Source organism: Salmo salar, chromosome ssa01 (assembly GCF_905237065.1).
Source record: "Salmo salar chromosome ssa01, Ssal_v3.1, whole genome shotgun sequence".
Classification (NCBI taxonomy): Eukaryota; Metazoa; Chordata; class Actinopteri; order Salmoniformes; family Salmonidae; genus Salmo; species Salmo salar.
This window is the reverse complement of record NC_059442.1, coordinates 7,948,957-7,956,610: the sequence shown is the minus strand read 5'-3', so window position 1 is coordinate 7,956,610 and position 7,654 is coordinate 7,948,957.

The following is a 7,654-nucleotide window of genomic DNA, read 5'->3' as shown; positions in this document are numbered from 1 at the left end:
ATAACAAAAAAAATCTTGTGCATTTTTCTATTTCACATGACTCCTGCATGCTTTGTTGACTACGGACTTTCTTCACCCAGCTGTGGGACAGAGTATGTTTGTTCCCACAGTCGGGACTCTGACTCTCTATTGGTTACTTAGACTCTGGGCCTCCCATCCTTATCTAACCACCTCTCACTGGCTTTATATTCATGTTACCTGATGAAATTGCTGTACAATATGATCTTGTTGCCATCTGATGCACATTCAGATGTTATAAATCAACACTGCAGAGCTCTCCCTGTCCTCTGCCGTGCCTTGATTACCAAGCCTATCACCGATCTTTTTAACCTGTCTCTCCTCTCTGGGGAGCTTCCCATTGCTTGGAAGGCAGCCACGGTTCATCCTTTATTTAAAGGGGGAGATCAAGCTGATCCTAACTGTTATAGGCCTATTTCTATTTTGCCCTGTTTATCGAAAGTGTTGGAAAAACATGTCAATAATCAACTGACTGGCTTTCTTGATGTCTATAGTATTCTCTCTGGTATGCAATCTGGTTTCTGCTCAGGTTATGGATGTGTCACTGCAACCTTAAAGGTCCTCAATGATGCCCTTGATTCTAAGCAATGTTGTGCTGCTATTTCTATTGACTTGGCCAAAGCTTTTGATACGGTAGACCATTCCATTCTTGTGGGCAGGCTAAGAAGTATTGGTTTCTCTGAGGGGTCTTTGGCCTGGTTCGCTAACTGCCTCTCTCAAAGAGTGCAGTGTATAAAGTCCGAAAATTTGCTGTCTCAGCCACTGCCTGTCACAAAGGGAGTACCCCACAGCTCAATCCTAGGCCCCACGCTCTTCTCATGCCAGATTACGGAGACATAATTTATACATCGGCAGGTAAGGGTGCTCTCGAGCGGCTAGATGTTCTTTACCATTCGGCCATCAGATTTCTCACCATTGCTCCTTATAGGACACATCACTGCACTCTATACTCCTCTGTAAACTGGTCATCTCTGTATACTTGTTGCAAGACCCACTGGTTGATGCTTATTTATAAAACCCTCTTAGGCCTCACTCCCCTCTATCTGAAATATCTACTGTGGCCCTCATCCTCCACATACAACACCTGTTCTGCCAGTCACATTCTGTTAAAGGTCCCGAAAGCACAAACATCCCTGGGTCGCTCTTCTTTTCAGGTTCGCTGAAGCTAGCGACTGGAACGAGCTGCAACAAACACTCAAACTGGACAGTTTTATCTCAATCTCTTCATTCAAAGACTCAATCATGGACACTCTCACTGACAGTTGTGGCTGCTTTGTGTGATGTATTGATGTCTCTACCTTCTTACCCTTTGTGCTGTTGTCTGTCCCCAAGAATGTTTGTACCATGTTGTGTTGCTATCATGTTCTTGTCATATTGTGTTGCTACCATGCTGTGTTGTCATGTGTTGCTGCCTTACTATGTTGTTGTCTTAGGTCTCTCTTTATGTAGTGTTGTATTGTCTCTCTTGTTGTGATGTTTTGTCCTATATTTATATATATATATAAAAAAGAATTAATCCCAGCCCCCGTCCCTGCAGGAGGCCTTTTGCCTTTTGGTAGGCCGTCATTGTAAATAACAATTTGTTCTTAACTGACTTGCATAGTTAAATAAAGGTTAAATAAAAATAAAATAAAAAACTGTTTCCTGTGTGTGTCAAGAATGGTCGATCACCCAAAAGACATCCAACTTGACACAACTGTGGGAAACATTGGAGTCAACATGGGCCAGCATCCCTGTGGAACTCTTTTGACACCTTGTAGAGTCCATGCCCCGTCGAATTTAAGCTTTTCTGAGGGCAAAAGGGGGGTGCAACTCAAATATTAGGAAGGTATTCCTAATGTTTTGTACACTCAGTGTATGTGATTGTATACAAATGTAACACAGGAGGAGGACAGCTCATAATAATGTCTGGAACGGAGCAAATGGAACGGCAACAAACTCATGTATTTGATACCATTCCACGTATTTGGTATATTATCAATATAATATCGTATTGTGGTTTAACCTTGTTTTCTGGCTTGCTCCTCAAGAAATGCTGGCGGCCATGATAGAAGCCAAACGTGAGTTGACTTGGGGGTGTGCTTTGATGTGGGTGTTTCTTCGTTGTGTCCTTGCCACCACCAAGACACACCCATCTGGCAGAACCTTGCCCACAGCTGTTTCCTCCCCACTCAATCACAACAAACAAACCTCCTGCAGGTTGAGTTCTATAACTACAGGCAGATGCATGGTGAGGTGCCAGATAAAGCTTTGAATAGGTCAGTAGCCTACTTAGTATAATAAGAATGCAATTGCTGAATTTATGTAGATATTCTAAACTAAGTGTTTTGATAACTTTCAAATGTAGTAACAGGTCCATGTAGAATAAACAACTCTTTACATAATACCATAGAAGCAGTGTTCTGTTAATATAACAATGTACACCTTTCATGTCATTCCCAGCCGACACAGACACTGTGCCTATCTGTATTTTGTCTGGTGGTAATGGGGCTACCATGGTAACATGTCAGAGTGGTCATACCTTCCTGTGTGGTGGTAATGGGGCTACCATGGTAACATGTCAGAGTGGTCATACCTTCCTGTCTGGTAGTAATGGGGCTACCATGGTAACATGTCAGAGTGGTCATACCTTCCTGTGTGGTGGTAATGGGGCTACCATGGTAACATGTCAGAGTGGTCATACCTTCCTGCCTGGTGGTAATGGGGCTACCATGGTAACATGTCAGAGTGGTCATACCTTCCTGTGTGGTGGTAATGGGGCTACCATGGTAACATGTCAGAGTGGTCATACCTTCCTGTGTGGTGGTAATGGGGCTACCATGGTAACATGTCAGAGTGGTCATACCTTCCTGTGTGGTGGTAATGGGGCTACCATGGTAACATGTCAGCAGTGGTCATACGTTAAAATTTGATTTGACTTTAAACCTAACCCTAAATTTAACCCTAATCTTAACCACACTACTAACATTATGCCTAACCGATGTAGCCAATTTTGACTTTGTGGCAACTGTGACCCGCACCTTGATTCGGTCCTAGGTAGAAAACAATTGGAATTGTGTTTTTTACATTGGATAAAAGTGGTATATTATACACTACAGTTGAGGAACAATGGGAAAGTAATTCTGCTTTGAAAGTTGATAAACTTGTAACCCCACTTTTGAGAAAATAGTCTTTGAATATTTTGGTACCTACTGGAGAGCTCTTCTTTGTCTACACCCAATCAGCATCGTTCACACTCTCTTAAGCCTTAGCCCCACCCATCTCTTTAAGGATTCACAGTGTAGTAAACAACCAAAGATTTCAAGACTATCAGTGGTGAAAGTAGTTGCAAAAAGTAGTAGTAAAAATAAACTTTATCTAGTCCTTGGACTACATCCTAATCTGACTTTGTTGCAGGTCATGTTGTTATTCACATTACCGTCTCTGGTAAAATCTACGTTTATTTGTCACATACACAGGATACATAATGTGTAAACGGTACAGTGAAATGGTTACTTGCATAGCGGAGTCTTTTGTTTAGACTCATAATCCTAACCCATACTACCATGCATGAATCTGAAGGTTTCTAAAGCTAACCAACTAGATTCAATGCTAGCTAGCTAACATGAGGCTATAACTAACAATGGAAATTCTAGAGCTCCAACCTGATGATCACTGATGTCATGATTTGACCTCGTATTTTTCAGAGTTCCCAGTGGTCTTGAAAGCACCACAATATCTGAAAACGTAGCTAGACTCTTACCCATATACATGGATGAACGCTTCTCCCTCTCTGTCATGGATGCCATGGTTGCCCTTAGCTAACCAATGAGGTTCAATGTTAGCTAGCTAACATTAGGCTATAACAAGCAATGCAAATGGATTTCTGAGATACAAATCATATTACTACACAGCTCATACACGTAACGTTAGCTAGCGAGCCAGCTAGCGTTAGCTAGCTAGCTAACAGTATGCTTTAACTTGCCATGAAAATGACTTTCTGACTAAATTAGAAACACATAATATCTGAAAATGTAGCTAGACTCTTACCCGTATACATAGAGGAACGCTTCTCCCTCTCGGTCACGGATGCCATGGTTGCCCTTAGTTTGAAGATGTAATCCAGAGACAGGTGTTTTATACAACAGCTGTCTGTGTTCTCTTTTTCGACTCCCACCGCATTTGCAATCATACGCTGGTTCCAACTGGCATTCCACTGATTTCCAAACTCTGTCAACTTCCTTGACAACAACACTGTTAATCGCCATTTCTTCCCCGTCACTGTCATCAGAAGACTACAATGTCTGATTCAATATATTTTTTTTTCCTTAATCAGGGATTTCCTCATGGCACGATTGTCCTCCAGAAAGTAGTCCATCACAACGTTTTCCCACTGATCTTTGTCGATAGCGCCTGTTAAATTCAGTTTTGAGCAGTAGCAATAAAACTGCAGTTCTTCATGATATCTTTCCAAAAATATACAGTAGAAAGGATTATCTACAAATACTGAGTAGCTCATGTTATATAGACAGAAGCATGCTACATGGCAGACCAATCCAAACTAATCTCTCGGCATGTCCAGCCCATTCATTATCACAGCCAATCAGGGCTGTCTTTTTCAGTGGCTAAACCAACTACGCTCGTAATTTAACAATCGTATTCTTATTTACAGATGGCATACACGTTTGTTATTAAGGTAAATTAAAGTTCACATGTTCCAGAAGGCATTTCTGCCCAAAAAAACACATTTTGATAAAAACAAATGTTTACGTTCAAATCAGTGGAGGCTGGTGACTTGAACATTTGAGGAGGATGGGAGACCCACACTATAGGAGCGGAACGCACGGAGACGACAAAGTGTGTTTCAAAAATCGTTAAAGAGTAATTATTTTAACCTAAAGCATTTAATAAAGACATTTACAGTAAAATATTATGGGGAATGAGAGGGCTACTTAAACCGTATTGGGAAGGGATCACAGCAGTGATTGAATGAGGGTATGAGTTGAGGAGTTCAGAGGCTTGACTTGAGTGCAGGACAGGATTTGACTGTGAAGCACCCCCCCAAAAAATAACACAACACACTACACAGTAAGACAAAAGAGCTAAGAATGAGTTATCCTAAGCAAGGAGTAAAATATTTGATGTGTAATAATGTGATTGTGTAAGTGATTGACTCTACATACAGTAATGAGAGAAAATGTATAAGGATACTCACAGTTCTTGGAGTGTTAGGTTCTAATTTTACATTTTTGTAAATAACTCACGGACACTAAAAAAACTTAACCAAGTTTATTTCTTCCCAAAGGGTCGATACAGCTGTAATTCAGACAAAGACATGGCTTCCCCCGTGGTGGTATTCCTCCTTATCGCTAAATATTGCATAATTCTTGCTAAGCAGGGAACTAAGTGATATGAGCCTTCAATGGTTTCTCCCCTTATCAGTAGTGTCACATGCGATTGTTTTCCCTGCGCTCAGCCCCTCCCAAGCTTCATTATGGCGACCCCCTCATGTCTCTTTACTAACTAATGTTCCTATACTTCTGAGTATAGCAATGTTCCAAGTTTAACTCCTAATCAAACGAGAGGAAACATCCAATGTGTCCGTGGATGAGCGGGCACATGAGACGTGGCTTCAGTTCATATCAGGAGAGAGTTGACAGTGCTAGTGGAGTGGTCATCACCTCTTAAAAACAGGGAACAGGAGGGGGACTTAGCTGTAAATACAAATAGGAGATACATTCCACTACAGCTGCACCATCGTAGGTTTGAACAACAAGTTTCTTCATGAAGTTAATAAAACACAGGCTGTGCATCTCGCTCACTTGACACATGACGGAAGCCCGAGAAACGTTCCTGAATAAAGCCCTGATCATCCACATAGCTGATGATAACTGACAACTGCAAGCAAACTGGAGGCATTTTGAGTTTATCCTTATCTGTTAACCCCTGTGCGACATCCAGCGAAAAATCACATCGCCATTAGCATAACAAAATGTAATAATTAAAAAAAATATATATATTTTTCAAATTATATCGTTTTATAGATACACCTCTCCTGAATCGAACCACGTTGTCCGATTTCAAAAAGGCTTTACAGCAAAAGCAAAACATTAGATTATGTTAGAGGAGTATATCGTAAAAGTAGCCACATAGCCATTTTCCGACCAACCACATGCATCACAAATAACCAAAAAACAGCTAAATGCAGCACTAACCTTTGACAATCTTCATCAGATGACACACATAGGACATCATGTTACACAATACATGCATTCTTTTGTTCGATAAAGTTCATATTTATATATAAAAACAGCATTTTACATCGGTGCGTAACGTTGACTAACTATTTTCCCTCAAATGCATCCGATGAAACAGAGCTACAATTTACTAAATTACTATTCGAAAACATTTTAAAAATGTAATATTGTCATTCTAAGATTTATAGATGAATATCTCTGGAAAGCACCTGTAATGCCAGATTTAAAATTAACTTTACTGGGTAATCATACTTTGCGATGAAAGGGGATGCGATACTCTGAAAAATAGGCTAACGTTACAGGTCAGCGCCATCTTGGAACAATCGCATATCACATCTAGTCTTGTATACTATTGTCAATAATCCCTTACCTTTGGTTGTCTTCATCAGAAAGCACTTCCAGGTATCCCAGGTCCACAACAAATGTATTTTCGTTCGAAAAAATTACTCCTTTATGTTCCAAGAGCTTGTTCTTGTTAGCACGTCTGAAGGCTGATTCAAATGCTCCGTCGGCCGCGGGACAGCCATTTCGAGAAAATGCATTTTTTTCCCATTTAGGTTCGTTCAAACATGTCAAACGTTGTATAACATAAATCTTCAGGGCGTTTTTCAACAAAAGAGCCAATAAGATTCGAGGGGGACGATTGCATTGTGTTTCAAAACGTTTCGAAAGGGGAGGGTAACCAGGGGCGCCGGCGTCATAATGGTGATGGCCCTCTCCGTGTGACCACGTTCCACAGCGTCTCATTCATTCAGTTTTAACAGTAGGAGACTCAAACCACTTTGTAAAGACTGGGGACATCTAGTGGAAGCAATAGGAAGTGCTCAATGAACCATAGCTCACGGTGTGATTAATAGGCAACGTGATGAAGTTGAGTTCGCAATTCAGAATTCCACTTCCTGTTTCGATCTGTCTCGGGGTTTTGACTGCCATATGAGTTCTGTTATACTCACAGACACCATTCAAACAGTTTTAGAAACTTTAGGGTGTTTTCTATCCACAAGTATTAATTATATGCATATCCTAGCTTCTGAGTTTGAGTAGGAGGCCGTTTAAAATGGGCACGAATTATTTTCAAAAATCGCTTTAGCGCCCCCTATCCTAGGGGAACGCCAAGAGTTAACCTAACCAGGAAAACTCTGGACCCTATAAGGTAGTAATTAATCACTTGTAAAAAGATTTTATACGGGCTATGACGGGACCAGTTTTTCATAATCAGGTCACATGGTTTTAAAAAACAGAAAATAACAGTTTTCCTTTACCCAGACACATAGACAACAGCTGATAGACAACATAACTCACAGGGCTGAGCTTGTTTTATGCATGTTTGCATCATGCAGGCCAATGCAACTTTAGGCCTAATAAAACATTTACTCACATCTGTCATCACTATTATGTTG